The following is a 20633-nucleotide window of genomic DNA, read 5'->3' on the forward strand; positions in this document are numbered from 1 at the left end:
ATATTTCTCATGAAAAATAATTTAAATTTGTATATAACAATTTAATACAATTAATTAGCGAATTACTATTGTTCTATTCGGGTACAAGATTAACAAAATATTAACTCGTTGCAAAATTATCAAAGCTTACTGAAAAACTTCATTTTATTTTCGTTTATAATTTTTTAGAAAAGAAAAAGTAATGAAAATATGGAATAAAGTTCTAATTTTTAATATAATAACGTGTAGAGTGAAAGATTATTTATTTTGGCTACGGTTTGGACGAATTCCAGATAATTATGTAAATTAATTATATGAAATGTAACATTAAGTCGTATTTGCTGCTGTGTGATTTGATTAAATAATCCTTTAATATAATTAATACTGATAGAAATTGTAACATAAAAGTCATAATAATATAAATATATATTTGTTTAAAGATTTGTCTGGCATATTATATGTATAATGTGCCCCTTTACATGATTCATTTTGTGTTGTATATAAAGGTTCTTTAATAATTGTCGCATAAAATGAAGACTCGTTATGGATATGGACAGAATCGTTTTTTTATTCTTGTTTATGCAACATTTTTTTGTGTTATGTAAAAACATTACTTTTTCTGTAGTTGTAGTGTATTATATATAATAAGAAAGGAAGATTGGTATCGTACCAAAAAAATCCCTTCTAAAATATTTATTTTTTTTTAATTGGGAATTTTCTTCCAAGAGATTTGAACTCTAAAAAACGACTTTTTACCTAATAAAGTTGTTTCTTAATTAAGAATAAAAGTTTCTGTTGAAATTTTCAACTACCAACAGATTTTTGTTTTAATTTTGGTACAAATATTTATAAGTAAAACATATTTCTCTCATTAAATTTTTGAATCTGGGTATAAAAAAGAGAAATCAGCTGTTGTGACGTTGTATTACTAAGAGCTCTTGGTATAGTTTTATATTTCGTTGGACAAGAAATAGTGTCTCGTGTTTATTACATAATGCATTGTGATAAGAGGATGTTGTATTATAAGTAATACTTTTTGTTTAATTAAGGCTTTCATTCTAATCTATTACTAAAATTAAGCTATAGGCTATAGCCTTTAGTACGACACGTAATAATGGATACACTGCCTGCTGATCCTGGTAACAACAGTGAGATAACATCCACCGGTATCGATTTACAAACTAGGAAGTGAGAGCTTTTTACCTGATCGAGCAGAGATTCTAGAAAAATTTCACGACGTAAGCTAATTAAAGATAATACAGTCAACAACCTATGTGTTGACTTCGAGAGCAAGACTGATATCGATATCACAGATTCGCAAACGGCGTCTCTGCCATGGCAGACTGTACCGGTTATGCGTGCATCGAAAGTCACATACTTCTTTTACTAAAATAGTTCCTTTATCTAATTGATACGAAGTCCTTCCGATGGAGAACACTATTGTCGAAACTTGTCAGAAGAAGGCTATTAAGACTGATTTAGACCGTTCTCTACGGCAGGACTATTGAAGCTATAAGAATTAAAAGAAAAATATGTAGCCGAAAGTGACTATTGTGAATGAGTTGTAAACGATTGTGAATAATTTCAAAGGATGTTGACATTTACAATTAAAAAAAATAGTGATGTAGTCGCTAGCACAACTCATTGGCTACACATTTACAAGAAAGGATGAAAGGGCATTTCGGGGGGTGCTGAAAATTTGCGTTACTTGATTCCGATCGAGGTTATTAAAGTAGAAATTTAGTTACGGGCATAAAATCTGAAGCATGTTAATCCCCGCCATCAGTTGACGAGGAAACCATTGCTACATTCTTTATCAACCTGCAACTCCATAAAAAAAAAGAGGTGTTGAATTTGAAGTACATTTTCAAGTGTGTAGTTAGCTTCAATGTACCCAGAAGATCTCCTGAAATAGTTCAATCCATGTGTTGCTTGCTAGCAATATGGACACACAAAAAACAACTTTATTGTAAAGTAAAATTAATTAAAAGAACTGTTTTGCCTACTTTTTCACCTAATTCGACTAATGTCCTTGTGAAAGATGCAAACGGTGAGATTTTTCCAATTACACTTGCTCTAAAGTATATTCAAACGGAATATTACGAAGCATAATTTTTTAAAACAATTAATGGTAAAAAAAAAAGTCTAAGTTGATGAAATACATTAATTTAATTCTTTTATCTAGTTCTAGTGCAAATATGACTTTTAAACAGAATAATTACATAGTAATTTAGGTGATATGGGTTAAGTTAAAAAAATTAATATGTTTTTAGTTAAAATGTAATAAAAAATTAATTTGATTTTTCTTAAATACATGTAAATGTTAATAAAAGTATATCTTATAAACGAGTTTATTACACAAGAAATATGAAAAAACTGACAAATTGTTTCAGACTTTTTATTTTTTGTGTGGGAGATCTCATTCTTTTAAGGAAATCACTCATATTTTATTGTTTAATTATAAATGTGATTTATTAAAAACAGGGGGAATAACTGTGTTAAATGTGTAAAAGCTTTAAATAGTGAATATATATTATACGGCTTGATAAGACATTTATCAAGAAAGCAAAGTAATTTATAATGTTCTCGTATTAACTAATCATGCGTTTTATTCTTAACACTGATAATTGTCTCCGCCTTACGCAATGAAATTCTGGATAACTAAGACCTCCTTTATTGTTCAGAGTTGAACGCTCGGAGGAAACGAAGAGCTGGTTTGCTTGAAACATTGTTATCGGCTTACATATACGTAATAATTTTTTTAACTCAATTTCTTCTACAGTAAGAACAATATTTGTGTCTCACAAAAGTTCCTTCACCCCTCTGTTGTAGCAAGGTTGTGGCAAGTAAAAAATGTTCGGCAATGCTACCCCTGTTAAAGTGGTAATGTATAAAATAGTAAAATTTTACTGACGGGAAAACAAGTAAAACAGGAGGCATGTTATGTAATCCATACAAAATTCGTTTTCATAAATTTGAAACATGCAAATATAACTCAGAAAAAAAACTTCATATATTATAAAAGTCAGTTTCTTCTAACAAAAATATATAAATTTCTTGAAAGACAAATGTTTCTTCTGTAAAATATGGGATATACTATTCTATAATTTACTTGTGACGCTACATCTCTAGCAATGAATATGAAACTGAACAACTCGCTTCAAAAATCAGGAATAGTTTTTTTTTAGTCCCTAATGATTTTTGTATCTTAGCAATTTAATTTCATTATTGAAATCTCTAAAAATCTGTAGGAAAATTTAAAGAAAACCACTCGTTCCTTGTTTTTTTTTACCTTTTTTGTCCAGCTCGATTTAATACCCGGGTGGAATACCTAAAAAAATTAAAATACAATCTACTGATCGCGTAGTAAATAATGTGTAAGCATATTCCTCATCCTTTGTGAATTTTTTTGGACCTGATTAAATTCGCACCCCATCACAAAAAATGCTCTCAACTTTGAAGCTTTGTTTTGATCGGTATGATGGTTATTTTTACTTCTTTGTACGAAGTATAGGAAGAATTGTGATCGCGAAAAATTTCGGTTTTTAATTTCATCGAAATATTCATTTTTACCATCCCTGAATCCATTTTGACTAGTTTCGGCATGACGTCTGTACGTTGAAAAAAAATTGAATTTTGGACTGCAGTAATAAGCCCACATTGAGAGCTTTTTAACGATATATCGTAAGTGGTACTTATTTTTATTGGTTCCAGAGTTATAGCCAAATAAAATTTTAATTAATGACATATTTGGATCGTATAAGGTTAAGGCACATCGGTTCTAATCAGCTTCATCTCATTTTTTTAGCTTTTTTTTAATGTATGTTTCTAACTTCTTTTTAATTTAAATATATTAATTTATTAATAATTATTAATCCGTGATTGTAAAAAGTTTTACAATAAATAATTCAATAATAACAACAAAAAAAAATGATATGAAATAAAATCCGAAGTTATTAGTAAAATAAAATTTTATGTATTCTTAAAATATGTATATGTAATGAATTTAATGAAACATCTGATTATTTAATATTAATTGAAAACAATAATTAAGAATCGTATTATTTTTGGATTTTCTAGTTTAATTTTATTTAATTCTGGAATTTCTGTTTAATTTTATCTACATTAAAGTTAACTACAGAGTAACTGAACAATAGACCCTCACAAGAACAACGTATACTCTGAGGCATATATGCCTGATCTTTAATAAGTTGCAAAATATTCTTATCTTTTAGTTCATTACTCCTCTGATATTGTCGAACAATATTCTCCCTAAATAGGAGTTGATCACCATTTCATTTATTTGTTTTTTGTTGCCACTCATTTAATAGCTGTTTGTTTGATATAATATTTCTCATCTTAATTTGTGTACATGTTCTCTAGTTTTTAAATTTTCTCTCTTTTTATATTCATTATCCTTCCTCAAACTTTTTATCCTTTCCTTTGTTTTAACGTTTTCTTCCTCTTTATATTTGTCATCTTCTCTTAAGTTTTTTATTCTTCCCTTGTTCTTAACACTTTGTTGCTCTTCATATTCATCTTCTTGTGGATGTTTATGAGCTATATTTCTTCATGTTATTTTTTTTAAATATTTTTTCTGTATGATATTCTTTTTAATTTTTGATTATTTATCAAATAATCCAATAATAGAAACTGAATATTTTACACCGTAAGGTCAAAATTAACAGTTTTAACCAGTATACGGGAGTTCACTAAACGGAATATTTTAATTATTACTAACTTTTATTTATACGATACACCAGAAATATGAAACTTTTGTTAATCAGTAACTCACGAAGATACGAATAATACTGATCTAGTAATACGAGTAATAAAGGGACTTTTACTCTATCTTACTATTTCATATAAGATTCTTGAATTAATAATTCTATAAATATTTTATGTTAAAGTCATACGTTTTTAACTTTTTTCTTCTTTCCCTTTTTTATTTTAATCAAGACTACTTTAAAAATATATTTTTTTATAAAATTTAACTTTGATTCTCACTTTGGGGTTCGCGCAAAAAGTAACAAACAAGGTCGTGTGAGGTATCAATTTATACATTGCTGAAAACGATTTTAATATTTAAAGTTGTTGAAAGTTAGGTTTTTTTTTTAGTAATACCTGATTTGAAATTTTCGGTTTTAACCCCAGGCCAGTATTATTTACCTTGTAATTATAACGTGGGATTTTTTCAGTATGTCGTTAATATATTAATTGTATTTTATTTATAAATAGCCGCTAGGTGGGAAAGTCCTACAACTGTGTTGTCAGTTTTTTATTTTGTATATATTCAAAATATTACTTTTCATTAACGTACCGATTTGGATGGCATCTTTTTAAATTCGTAGAGACAAAGCTTTTCTAGTGATCCAGCTAAAAGTATTTCCTTCAAAACTCAGGTGGAATTTATTTTCCGAAAAAAAATACATTGTCTCTTTAGACTATTTCAGAATATTTTTTATTAGTGTGTGAATATTTCTTACTATTTAATTATTGCTGCATAATGATGATCTAATGTATTTTTGATTCTCAAAGTAGCTTACGTTTATTAAAAAATTCAACGAAATTAGTGAGAAAATTTAGGTAAATATATTTTTTAAAATATCCAGAGAACTGTATCTCACAATCAATAATTGTTACTTAACAATTTCTTAACACCTTTTTTATCGTACGAGCAGGATTCTTGTTGACCTATCAAAAATTTAAATAAAATTAAGAGATTGTAAAAAAAATGATTTGCATAAATCTTTACTAAAACCTACAAAAATTACTTTTTAATTCTTTAAATTTCGACTTTTTTGAAGTCATCTCTAGATTAAGCGTAAGTAAAATAGTTATTTTTAATTTGGTATTAATTTCTAAAATTCTAAATTTAATAAATAAAAAGTGATTTTTTTTGTTTTATTTGAGAAAAAGGCATTTAAGTAACGCATATTTATAATCATAATAATATATTTGGCTAGTTAATTCGGTAATAAGTACGTTAATTTAATTTTTCTATAAACTATATTTAATTCAATACCTGTTAAAGCAGCCTACCGTTTAAAAATTAAAAATATTATAGCAAAATTAATTATATAGTATAATGTACTGTGCAATATTACATTACGCCTACAATTTAGTTGTGATGCTTTTAACTTGCAAAGATTGTTTCATGCTCTGTTGTGCGGAAAGTATTATGTATGCAATTACTGAACTAAATGCCATTTTATTACTATTATGTAATAATAAAACAATTTCTCGCTACAACATTTCGTTATAATTACGTAAGAGAGATTATTATTGTTGTAATTGTTATTATTATTACTACTACCTACTATTTTCTCAATTTTCATGGGTGGTTGAATAAGTTTACGGGTGCACATACACGAAGTATATCTACTTCATACAATACACTCAAAATGATTTGTAACAATGCAAATTAAACTTGAGATCGTTTTTTTATTATCTTGTTTGTATATATATATATATATATAAAATATTTATAAATTTTTAAGAAGAAAATACATTTATTTGTAATTTAAACTAAAAATTAAATTGTTAGCGAAGGTGATTAGAAATATTTGTAATTCATCGTTCAGTATTGAACTTTTATAGTGTAATTATACGCCTATAGTCTGAATTCATCCTGATATTAAAAATATTTTGACTAAAAAATTTAAAAAAAATTAAATGAACAATTTAAGGTTAAAACATAATACGTATTCCAGTATTCCAGAAATAATTAACTAACGTTCATTATTAGTCTCTTTGTTTACTTTTTCTATTCATTCCATTATTTATTTTTATGAAAATGGATTTTATTTCCTTGAATTTATATTTCTTGAAAATAGATTTTGTTTTTATTCGAAAAGGATTTTTTTAACAATTATCCACATAGTAAATAAAAATAGAACAAAAAATGTTTAACAGGCTAGCGTTTTTTTAAAAAAAGAAATTTTATCGTCTTAATGAAAAAGTAAATAATAAAAATTAATACTTCGAATTCTTGTTAAATTTCCATTTTTTGAAGTCATCGCTAAATTAATGGTTATTAAATTTTTTACATCAAAATTAATTTTTTTTTAATGTTTAGTATATTTTTTCTTTTCTTTTTATTCTCAATTATTTTGTTTTGTTTTACAATTTTACGAATCGCCGTTGATTACAGTTTTTTTTTTAAAAAAGGAAAAATTATGTTTTCATCTGTAAAACTTTTGTTAAAAGTTCCCTGAGTTCAAAAATACAAAAATATTGGTTACATTATTCCATTTTTGATGATGCAAAAAAAAAAAAAAAATTTGTGTGTGTGTGTGTGTGTGCGCGCGCGTGCGCGCGTATGCAGACCGTAATTTGCATAAATGTGAGAACCTTTATTTCCTTTTATATCTGCTGAATGAATTAACTATAAATCATGAAAAACAAATTGTTTTGGAATGAAGGGTTATCAAGGTGGAAAAAAATTTAGACAGTTTTCACAGCAGGTTATCTATATATTTGTAATATTATTATCCTTTTTAGTGTTTGATTTTGTTCAAATAATCATTTAAGCCACTACGTTTTATTATCGTGATCGAATCTCAATCATCATTTGTATTTTTTTTATACTATATAAAATTCAATTCTTGTCTTCATTATAAAAGAGGAATAAACTGTAGTTTTGCCTCATAGTTATTAAGAATAAATAAAAAAAATTTAAAAATTATTTTTTTAAAAAAGAATTTATTGTTATTTGGTGTGAAATTAGAGACTGAAAGTGTGAAATTAGAGAAGTTATTTAGTTTAATAAATTATTTAGAATCATTGCTTTTAAAGAATTTAAATTGAAATAAAACCAGAATAAACGTAAGAGTCAAACGCAAAATGCGATAGAAAAGGGGATAATGGAAAGTTAAGTATTGAGGTAAGAGTTAGTGATGAGTGGATTTAGTTATCAAAAGAATTGTGGAAGGTCATAAAATGATAAAGGAAGGATGATGTCAAAAGCAGATAGCATTTACAAGGATACCTTTTTTGCTAAATAACTCCGCTACAATCTGCATTACGAAGAGACTTCTTTTTGAGTAGTATTACAAAGCGAAACAGCTGTGCAACAAGCAAGTACAAGTTGTACGTAGCATTTTACGTTAACATGTAGACAAACTTTACTCTTTTCTAACAGACGTAGGAGATTCGTTACAATTTTAATACAAATTCTTTATTTGTCTACCTTTTTACTTCCTTGTACTAAGTAAATGAACTATTGTGATCGTGAAAAATTTCAGCTTTCAGATTTCAACGGAAATATCCATTTTGACAATCCCTGAATCCATTTTGACTAGTTTTGGTGTGACGTCTGTATGTATGTATGTACGTATGCATGTCACATAACTCAAAAACTATTACCCGTAGAATGTTGAAATTATGGATTTTGAACTATTGTAACATTTAATTGTTCATCTCCCCTTTTGATTGCAGTCGACTGAACCAAAAGTGTCCAAAAAAGCCCAAAACCCAAATTTTTTTGGATTTTAGACTTTTACTTACCTGAAGTAATAAGCCCTCGTTGAAAGTTTTTCAACGATATTTCATAAGTGGTACTTATTTTCAATGGTTTCAGTTATAGTCAAATAAAATTTGAATTAATGAAATATTGGATCCTACAAGGGGAAGGCACATTGGTTCGAATCAGCTTCATTTCATTTTTTTTTTTTAACTTTTCTTTTAATTTATATTTCTAACTTTTTTTTAATTTAAATATATTAATTTATTAATAATTATTAACCCGTGATAGTAAAAAGTTTTAAAATAAATAATTCAATAATTCATCTTCTTTTTTTTGTTACCTTTTTTTTTTTAAATTTAAGTATACTGATTTATAAATAATTAATTATTAATCTCTGATTGTAAAAAAAGTTTCCGATAAATAATTATATAACAATAAAAAATAAAAAAATGAAAAAATACCAGAAGTTATTAATGAAATAAAATTCTATGTACTTTTCATTTTAAAAAATTGTGTATATGCAATTTAATAGACATACAAGGACGTCATGTGGTGTCTACATCTGATGTTTTCACTCCGTGTTTTTCTTCTTTTTTTTACTGATACAACGAAACTCGATACATAGTGCATAAGATCGTTGTATTGCAATATGTTTTCCAGTGGGGAAAATCCCTAACTTTACTTAAACCTTAAGTAGCATTTAAAAATACCATGTTAAACTGCAAATCCTGAAAAAAAGGTTTAAATGCCTAAACCAAAGATAAAACTCTTTTTGAAAATTCAGATAAATAAAAGTATTTTTTTGTACGACTTCCGTAATACGATATTAAATAGACCTCTATATCAAATTGAAATAAATTCTTTAAGATCTTTGAATGGATTTTTGCTCTAAATCTTTAAGACTATTATACTTACACGTTAAAAAAAGGATAAAGAATTGAAGAGAGTTTTTTAGTTCTGGTTTTACAGAAAAAATATTTGAAGAACAAAATGAAGAGATTTTGATTTAATTTTAGATGACTTTAACAACGGTGTGTTTTCCTTAAAACACACCGTTGTTTTAAATTTTGATAAGGTTGATGATTTAGGAATTCAGAGTTAATAAATTCGGTAATAGAAATAAAAACGATAGTAGAAACCGTAAAAAGAAAAGACAGATTAGAACGATGTAATTAAAAATTATATTGAAGTAAAAAAATCAGATGTGGACACCAAATGACTTCCTTATACGTCTATTAAGTTACATATACACATTTTTTTTAATGAAAAGTACATAAAATTCTATTTCATTAATAACTCTTATTTTCTTAATTTAATTGTTATTATTGAATTATTATTTATGGTAAAACCTTTTTTACAATCAGAGGTTAATAATAAAGCAATATATTTAAATTAAAAAAAAAAGAAAAAAGGAGATGAAATTGGATTTGAACCGATGTGCCTTCACCTTGTAAGATCCAAATATTTCATTATTATTTGGCTATAACTCTGGACCCAATGAAAATAAGTACCACTATTATATATCGTTGAAAAGCTCTCGATGAGCTTTTTGAACACTTTTGGTCTAGTCGATTGCAGTCAAAAGGAAAGGCGCCCAACTAGATGTTACAATAGTCCTAAATCCAAAATTTCAACATCCTACGGTAATCGTTTTTAAGTTATGCGAGATACATACGTACAGACGTCACACCAAAGCTAGTCAAAATGGATTCAGGGATGGTCAAAATGAATATTTCTGTTGAAATCTGAAAATCGAAATTTTTCGCGATCACATACTTCCTTTACTTCGTACAAGGAAGTAAAAAATTAATTCAGGGAACAATTATATGGAGAAATGAATCAGAATTTCTAAATACTTAACGACGAAGAGACTTTTAAAGTTTATGAAGTGAATAACTATACTAACGGAATGGTTTATAAGTATCAAACGTTGATTAGGATAATCGTATTACGTAAAAAAAAAGTATATGTTTTTAATTATTAGAAATTAATTTCTAGACTATAATTTGTAAAATGAAAATAGGATAGATTTGAATTTACAAAAGTAATTAGTGACGTGGTGATTAGAAATTTGTAACAGGTTATTTACAATCTATTGGAGCAATTTTTTTCTGGATTGTAATACAGATGAGCCCGTTTTTGTTGCTTGCGGATGAGCGTTTGTATGTTTACGAAGTAGGTGCAGTAATCACATATCGTGGAGTGGGGCACTGAAAGGTGGGGTGATCTGTTGGACCAATGTATATAAAGCTTCTTCTTTCTTCCTCTGTCTTTTTCACTCGATCTCTTGTATTATCCTTTTCTCTCATCTTTATATATCTATCTTTTTTCATTTCTCCTCTCGATTCTTGCTCTTCCCCACCCGATTCTTCTCTTCATTCTGTGGCAGTCTTGGAAATTATTTTATTGAAACTATAAATATTTCAATACTCACTTAAATTATTTCGTTAACTCTTTTTTATCTTTTTGACTTCACATTTATTATTTTTTTTACAAAATTAAAACAAAATTTCTGCTACAAAAAGAAAGCATTATTTATATTTTTATCTTGAGTTTTACACTAGGGTATGACATGCATTCATAGACACCGTTCTGAATTACCCGATGCGGGTAAATTTTTAAATATTACAAAATTCATATGAGAAAAAAATAATAAGAAAGTAATATTAGTATTTAAAGAATTTTCAGTTCTGCGACTTCTACACTATTGTATGCAGTACCTGCCTGATTTTCGGCACTAAACAGCAAGAGGAATGTGAAGATGATGACATCACTGCAGAGACGAATGAATTTAAGGATCGTGGCGGCGTACCGAACGGTATCGACGGACGCAGCGGAAATCCTCGCCGGGGTACCGCCGATCCAGTTAAAGACTACCCAAATGAAACAGTTTTATGAGGGCATGTACAAAGAAGATGCCACTAATCTCTTGCTACAAGAATGGCAAGAGAAGTGGAACGCCGCTACAACTGGGACGTGGACAAAGAAGCGTATTCCTGAGATAGGACCGTGGTTTGGAATGAAACACGGCGACGTGGAGTACTACCTGTCATAATTCCTCACCAGTGACGGAGAATTTGGTATATACTTACACAGGTTTAGAAGAAGGGAGCTCCCAAATTGTGTGTACTGTGGTCAAGAGGACACTCCCTGTCACATCTTTTTTGAATGTGCACGTTGGGGGGATTTAAAAGCAAGATATTACATGCAAGAGATTACCCCGGACACTACAACAAAGTATATGTTGAGAGGTAAAGAGGAATGGCTGACAATAGAGAGATTCGTGGCTGAGGTTATACGAGCAAAGGAAGTAGGTTACAAGAAGAAGGAGAAGTCACTTAAAAAAGAAAAAACTACTACCGAGACCCGGCTGCTGGGGCAGGGCTCGGGAACGGCATAACCGGGCCCGGTGTCCCTGGCCTTAGCGGTTAGAGCAGAGCCAAGGTAAAGATAAGGAAAAGATTCGGAACCGTTGAGCCGACCTGCCATGCCGGACGTACTGCCGGCAGGCAGGGAGGCTCATTAGAGTCGCAAAGATACTCCCCTGGACTCAACAATCATGTATTCATGATTGTTGAACCGGTCCAGGGAAGCAGGAGAACAAACACAAAAAAAAAATTCTGCACTAAAAAAATAAACATCGCAAAACAATTCTTTGATGTATTCCCAATTTTAAACATAATATTCCGAGGTGTTAAAATTATTTGCCGATTGATTATTTTGAAGCAGATCATTGGCATATATATAGCTATTAATATGCGGCTAATTATTTGAAACCGAATTACATTAATTCTGAATTTATATCATACATATGCTAAAAAAAATACTACACTCTTTAGACCGAGCGAAACGATTATGAAATCTACCTTTTAACATTTCGTTTGTGTGTTTGTGATGCAGTCACTTAAAAACATGTATTCAAATTTTTATTGTTCTTGTTATTTGGTAGAATTACATATGTGTAATGATTTTTGAGTTTTACAACTTTTCCATTTTAATTGTAGTAACATTTTTTGTTAGACGGAAAGGTCGAAAATAAGTTTTCATCATCAAACCAACAACATTTCGTTTCACCTTCATTCGTAAAATCGCCCACCACTTTTAGTTTGTATCTCAACATCTACGCGTTAGATAATTTACACCTTTTTTAAGCTTACTGCTTTTCTATGAGATCTTTTGTTATTTTACCGCACGAGTTTTCTCATTACTTTATTAAATATATATTCGTACATTCCTTTTTTTAATTAAAATTAATTTTTTATCTTTCTTTCCTGGGACACTATATTTACAAGAAAAAAAATAATAAAGAGATATAGTCATCAATTAATTGATTGACCAATCAATCAGTTATATTTGATGTCCCTGGAAACAAGCCGCATAATTTTGGTTTTAAGGTAAAAGAGTTTTTTTTGTTTGGCAAATACTAAACATTCCAAAATCAATTATTACCGATAATTCCGTTTTGTTCTTAATTCTTGATTCAGTTTTGTTGTAAATTTCAGTTCATAAACTACGAGTAGTATGAATATACTAAAGTACGGAAAGAATATTTGGTCAACGATTTTGGAATCGTTTTTGATCCTCATTCGGCATTTAAAGAATATGTGTGTATTTTATTTCTTCTTCTTAGCAGACGATTATATTTCTACCTACAAGGCGATATCATCGAAGTGATTTTTACCTTCTTCAGACATTCTAACGATGACTTTATTGTACGGTGTACGAGTATAAAAGAATATAAAATACACGACAACGATACAGTTTTATCAATTATAATTTTGCGTTTCATTTTACTAATCTTTTTCTCATTTTATTAATACAACCATTGGGCAATTCATAACTTTAATATGGGGGATTTAGCCGAGTATCTAAATATAAAATACACATATATTTAGCTCTCGATCGGCAAGTCCAGATTTATTCGGAATACTCAGATATATATTATTATTTGGAATTTGTTATTTTAACGGTTATACTCATAATGCTCATTAAATTTATTTTTCTCAGAATACCATGGTACATCTGTTTGGAATCCATAATTTTATAATTTCCGTAATAAAATATAAATTAAAAAATATTGTATCGTATTCGTTTTTTTGTGCTCTTATTTCCATTATTTTTTTCAAATTAATGGAATGAAACAATTATTTGAGTATCATCTTCAAAGGTTCATCTATTTTATGCTTTTGACTACTTTACTGAGCTTTAATAATTTTATTGATTCATCCTACCTTTTATTTTCTTTTAACCTAATAATTCTTTCATAATCAAGAGTTCGTTTTCTTTTCCACTTTTACATTCCCCCAACGAGTCTGAGAATCACCTATTTATGCTTATTGCAGAGTTCTTCATATTCTTTGCTAACCTTGATTCATTTTTAATTTAAATTTTAATTCTTCTTAATAAATATCATTGAGATATTGGTGATCGTTCTTCGCAATCAGAACTTTTGTACTTCCTTGTTCGTCGAGATTTTTAGTTTTGTATTTGGATACCCTAACATATTAACTACGATCTAAAACTATAAACACGATGTCCATACTATAAACGCTTTAACGATTATTGTCTAAATTCTTCAGCCTATGAAATTGATTCTCGACTTTTTTTGTACGCAAAAAAAAACATATCATTTGATATGCGTCGTAACTGATATGTGGGTTTATACACGAAGAATATAGCAAACCCTTAAGAATTACAGTATGGCTTATTTTACTAAAGGTGCAGAAATCAGCGAAAAATTTTTCGCCAGGCAACAGTAATTAACGAAGCGTTTCCGTACCTACATCTATATGAACATTCTTTATTTCTACTAGCAGAACGTATCCTGAAGGTTTGTTACATTTTTTGTGAATCATCTATATAACTAATGTATTTTTCATCTTTTGACTTAAACCTATATGAAAATTTTATTCAGTAATTTTTAGAGTTATTCTACTAAATTTTTTAGGTTAAAAATAAAATATAAAAATTATTTCTAATGTAAATTAGATTTAGTTAGCTGTAATAAAGGTTTTACAAAAAAAAAAAAAAAAATACGGATAAAAATATTATCTATCACGATTTCTTATAACCTGTATATAAAAAAAAGTAATAAAGGACTAGAAAACCTACCCAAGAAAAGAAAAATTGAAAATATAAAAAGAAAAATATTCAATCATTGTTGAAAATATTCAATTCAAAGAAAATAATAAATGAAGATTGTAATACCCATAACTTGTTGTTAAGGTTAAAATACATACTGATAGGTATGATTCACTGCTAGAAAACAATTTAAAATCAAAAATAAATAAAATTAATAAAATGTTATAAAAAAAAACTAGGATAAAAAAGAGATAAATATTAATAAAATTTAGGAGAACGTTACAACAAAACGTTATTTAAAAATATTAAAAAGGTTAGAACATGAAACCAACCTTTTAAACAATTTTATCTGACTTAAATCAGAATTTAAATTTTTATTTATATATTAGTAGCATTTCATCATTAGAATAAGCAAGTAAAATAAAAAATTAAAATATTTAAAACTCGTTTTAAAGATTAAAATATTCTTATCACTGTCGTATTCTTTATTCTGTAAGATTATTTCGAAATATTTAGTTTTATATAAATGTGTTTTTCTTTTTTTTAATTTTTACGTATTACATTGTCATAAACCTTGAATTAAATTTTATAGAAAAAGTGAAACTCAGAGTTAGGATGATTAAAATACTTCTTTAACATATTTATATGGTAAATACGTATTAACTCATCGACCATAATTATAATGATCCCGTAACTTTGAAAATACTTCAAAGTTACAGCATCATTAACGTATTTTACATACTGAATATATAAACATTATTGCTTATAATTATAGATTAACCTATGCTCGCGTCGCTCGCAACCTCGACTAATTAACAGTAATGTTTTCATTATTTAAATAATTATTTATTTATTATTATACAGCAGAGGGTTGTCCCTCTGCGGAGCTGCCGTTCGTACGTGCTTGTACGAGTGGGCGGTAGCGATGAAGCACGGGGACTCTCGCACCCACAGACCGAGTCCCGACGGGGATACCCCACTCGGGTGTCCCCGTTAAAGGCATTGGTATAAAGACCGAGTCCCGGCTCCCGGAGTAGGAACCCAGGGACGGCATAGCAGGGCATGGTGGATCCTACTCTGGGGGTTTGATACAGGCGCAAAGTGAGATCCGACCGGCGGGCCGAGACGTGAAGAGAAAAGGACACCCCGGGCTGTGTAATACTTAAGTACAGGATTCAGCCCGGGAGAGAAGAATAATAAAAAAAAATAATTAAAAAAATAAAAATAAAGTAATTGCTACAATTACTGAATTTATTATTTAAATAATCAAAACATTACTGTGTAATTAGCCAAGGTTAGCAAGCGAAGCGAGCGTAGATTAAGTCTGGTTAAATTATATTTATAAAATAAATAAATATAATTGGTAGTGTAATTGTTATATCGGGTGATATTAAGAATAACCCAAAGTTTGCTGCTTATAGTTATAAATATAAATTAACCAAACTTAACTTACGATCGTTAACTTCGACTAATTAACAGTAACGTTTGATTATTAAATAATAAATAATTGCAATAATTACTGACTTTATTATTTAAATAATCAAAAAATTAGTGTTAGTCAAGATTAGCGAGCGCATTTTAAGTTCGGTTACCAAAAGACTAATTCTGGACTTGTTGAAGTGGAATAATAGGGCTTTCGGGGAGATGAATTTTCATCTCTCTCAGGTGTTGTCGACCAATGGGTGGGATGCCTATATCAATTTGACAGGAGAGAATCGCCTATATGTCTCTTTTGCGATGACGTTGAATCTGTTGAGCATACTGTGTTCCATTGTATGGCTTGGCGTAGTTTACGAGAAGTTGCTGGTATTGATGGGCTACTGCTAGAGGACTTTTTTTTTTCACTCTCCTCCCCTGGGCCGGTCCAACTGGTTGGTATTGCGCCACTCAGGGGAGTGCCTGTTGTACTCAAATGGGCCTTCCCACCTATCGGCATGGCAGGTCGGCCCACCGGTCAGTTCTTTTGAGTCTATTGATATGCCCATCTATATATATCGCTACGCTATACCATGATTGTCTTGACGTGACGATTGGGTCTTTTCTTTAATCTTTCCTATCAAGAAAATCCTTGGAGTCCCCAGTGGCTCATCGAAACTGGCACACCTCAGCATGCCAGTCCTCACCACTGGGGCCATCCGCCCTTCCCTATACTAAGATCAGAACCCCAATCTCCTCTCGTCCTCATTTTTCTGCCTTAATATTTTCTTAATAGCTGAATCAACCCTCTTCCAGGCATCTTCACGCTACAACATGTGATTAATTAATCTGCCGTTACCATCAGATGATAGATCGATGTCTACTAATTCTTCTCTCCATTTATGGCAGTCAGTAAATGTGTGCTCAACATCATCTTCGCGATCGCAATACATACTTTCCGTCGATGCTCTTCTACCGATTCTGTGCAAGTAAAAATTAAAGTTGCCATGCCCTGTAAAGTATTATGACAGGTGAAAATTCACTTCCCCATGCTTCCTATATATCCAGCTTTTAATATCGGGGATGAGTCTCTTTGTTCTACCTCCAGGGCCATTCTCATTCCACCTGTCCTGCCACCTTGCCATTAGTCTTTGCCTTGATTCGTGAATTCCAACTCCCTGGTCTCTTTCAACTCTTAAAAGTGCCAATAAATCAATCGGTGGGACTCCAGCGAGCACACACAAAGCCTCATAGGAACCGTCCTATATGCAGAAATCACTCCAAGCAACAGTCTCCTATGGGTCCTGATCATACGTGCCAGGTTTTTCTTTATTTGCACTGAAATCCACCAAACCGGCACCGCATAAAGCACGGACGATATTACCGAAGACATAGCGTCTTCGGTAGAAGGGTCATAGCGACCCTTCTCTTTGACGCCTTAGACGCTCTTTGGTTCGTCATAATGATATTTAAAGATTTTATCATTCTGTCAGCCCTGTTACAAACTTCGTTTATATGTTCAGTGAAGGAACCGTTTCTCTGAAAGGTAACGCCTAGGTACTTCAGCTTATCAGTTTCTGCTATTGGTTCACCATTGATCCTGATATCCAGCCGATCAATGATCCTTCTTCCAGTGAAAGTGATAAATTTGCATTTATAAATGTTCAGCACTAAATTTTTATTACATAGCCAGTTTTCTATCATCTGTAATGCCAAATTGGCCTTATTTTGTACTTCCAGTGCAAGTCTATCACTCGCAAGGATCATCAGGTCATCTGCATAAGCCCTGCAATGACCTCGACTCCTGCAAGATAATCCAAATTCAGGATTCCGTCAAAAGTTAAAACCCATAATAACGGGCCCAAAACGGAGCCCTGGAGAACTCCACCGTGTATGTTGACTTCCAAATCTCCACTTTGCGTAGCAATTCAGCACGATCTGTCAGAGAGGTATCTCCTCACCTGTCTCCTAAGATATGGGCTTACGTTCTTAGCCAATAATGCACTGTGAATATGGCTCCATTTGATGGAGCCAAAAGCATTCTTAACGTCTAGGGAGACAAGTAACGGAATCCCTCTTGTTCTCCAAGTACCTCTTCTGACATCTGCTATCCAAGTAGTTACTTTCTTTGCTGCCAACACGGTGGAGCGTCCCTTCCAGAACCCGAATTGATTGACGCTTATACCCACGCCTTCTTCAATATCGCATACAATTCTGTTGGCGAGCATCTTCTCTACCGCTTTGCCCAACTTATTTAAGAGACTCAGCGGTCTAAATCGAGACAGATCTTGATCATCACCGCCTTTAGGGAGGAAGACCACCCTGGCCTCCCTCCAACATCGCGGGAATGAATCATTCTCCAAGCCATAATTAGCTATATCAGTCTGCTAGAGAACCTGTTGGACTATATGTTAACGTCTGAGGTTAACTGGAGGTTGGTAAACTGATTTTAATACCAGTAATAAAGATAGTAATAAAGAAAAAGCATGAAGAGGAGCTACGATTAGGGCGAAAATGTGTGCGCGTGTTAGGGATGGGTGGGCAGCCCCAGTCGGGAGGGCCGACATGCCGAGGTGTGGCGGTTTCGTTGATCGACTGGGGACTCCAGGGGAGATTTCGGATGTTGGGTGCCTATTTGTATATATGTATGTATGTACGAGTATATATAAATTAAAAAAAGGGGTTGATTAACATGGGTCAGGAAATAAAAATTCAAAAGATCCGGCTGTGACTGGCAGACCTGCCGTGCCAGACGTACGGCCCGTAGGCGGGGAGGCCATTTCGCGGTGAGGACACCCTCCTGGGCTGTGCTATATTTAGCTGGATGACCGGCCCAGGAGTATAGGGGGAAAAGGTTAAGTTCGGTTAAATTATATTTATAAAATAAACAGATATAAATGGTTATATCGGGTGATATTAACAATAACGCAAAGGTATTTGTTGATCGACGGGCTAATACGTAAGTACCATTTATATATTACAATAACATTTGACATAAACATTACTTTGTAGCATCGTCTACCGAAAGTTTTTGATACTCGTACATACACACGTACATTAAAACCATTCTTTCTAAGTAAAGTTACATTTGAATTGTTTCCCAACAATTCTTTATCGTTTAATTTAAATATCAAGAAGTGAATTTTATTGTCTGATAACAGGATGTCGTAAATGTTTTTATCTTTTATACGGCTTACATATGCTGGTAAATATGCATCTACTAGTTTTATTAATAGTTTACTCATAGTGTTTTATAGTATATTTATTCTAGTTATGTGTTTAATATTCATGACAACCACTGAATATGTTTGTTTATTTCATTTTAAATTACGTACCGTACTTTTACAGTAGACTAAAATTTTGTTAACTTACCATATCGTTCATAATGTTTTATAACAAATATAATTATTAAAATAATTTTTAACTTTATCTATTTTTTCTAAATTTTAAAATAATTTAATTTCTTATACAGTATAGTTTTTCCTTATCTAATAAAAGCATAGTCAAGAAAAAAATATTTTGTTCGGTGAAAGAATGGGTTACATTAATCTAGATTAATCTAGTTTTACATTATCTCTCTCAGTCTGCCTTATGGTTATAATGCATGGGTTTAATAATTGAGTCACGGGTTTCCTCCCCTCACCAGAGAAAAAAACAATAATTGAGACACAGTTGATGCAAAAAATTGATGCATATGTATATAGATGCATATCAATAGATGTACATAAATGCTGTATGGCTTCGTATATAGCTACCAAAAATGACCAATGTAATATATTTTTATATTTACAATTTTAAAAATCATAACGCCATTTTTAGAAGTATTATATCACATATTAATCCACCTTTACATTTATAAGGCCTAAGGTTCAAATTGAATAGTCGTAAATAAATTTGAATTTATCATGAATTTTAATTTCTACTGCTGAAATGATGTAAGCATTCAGTAAGAACGGATGTCGTGACGTATATTTAAAACCAATTTTAAGAATTATTCTAATTTACGACAAAATACAAAAAAAAGATGATAATTAAAATAAAATTAAAAAAAATAAAATAATTAGAATAGTCTATGTTTCCTGATATGCAACACAATAATATTTGGAATCGTGCATTAACTAAAAACATCCATCAAAATGTAGAACCGATTACGTAAAAATGTATCGGATAGCGGTTGAAACATTTCTGATGCTTAAGCAGGAAAGTTTTTAAGAACTCTGTTGACAATTTTATTCACTTGGATTGAATTAATGAAGAAATAATTTTTTCTTTGTATTTATTTAATTGCGAGATTTAATACAGAGGAATTCAGGAAGAATATAAAAATTCTTCAAGATATGTTTTACTAGTAAGAACAGAGAAGAAAGTTCATATAAACGTAGGTTGGGAAACGCTTCGTTAGACAATGGCGGCTACCCCACCAGGTTGGTTTAGTGGTGAACTCGTCATCGCATATCAGCTGATTTTCAAAGTCGAGAGTACAAATCCTAGTAAAGGCAAAAGTAACTACCGTATAAAAGTAACTACTTTTATACGGATTTGAATTCTAGGTCGTGGATACCGGCTGTTCTTCAGTGGTTTGGTTCCAATTATCATCTCAGGAACGATCGACCTTTGTATTTTCTTGTGTTTGCATCGGAGAAGGGAAAATCTGCAACCAGACGCCCCGCAACCCGTACTGCTGGGTGTG

General features: G+C 30.7%; 1 protein-coding gene across 1 annotated transcript in view; it reads left to right on the forward strand.

The window, feature by feature from the left end:
- The window catches only part of lft (Limb expression 1 family member lowfat), a 475902-nt gene that overhangs the window by 199676 nt on the left and 255593 nt on the right, over window positions 1-20633 (forward strand). The window lies entirely within an intron of this gene.

Source organism: Lycorma delicatula, chromosome 3 (genome assembly GCF_047948215.1).
Source record: "Lycorma delicatula isolate Av1 chromosome 3, ASM4794821v1, whole genome shotgun sequence".
Taxonomy (NCBI): domain Eukaryota; kingdom Metazoa; phylum Arthropoda; class Insecta; order Hemiptera; family Fulgoridae; genus Lycorma; species Lycorma delicatula.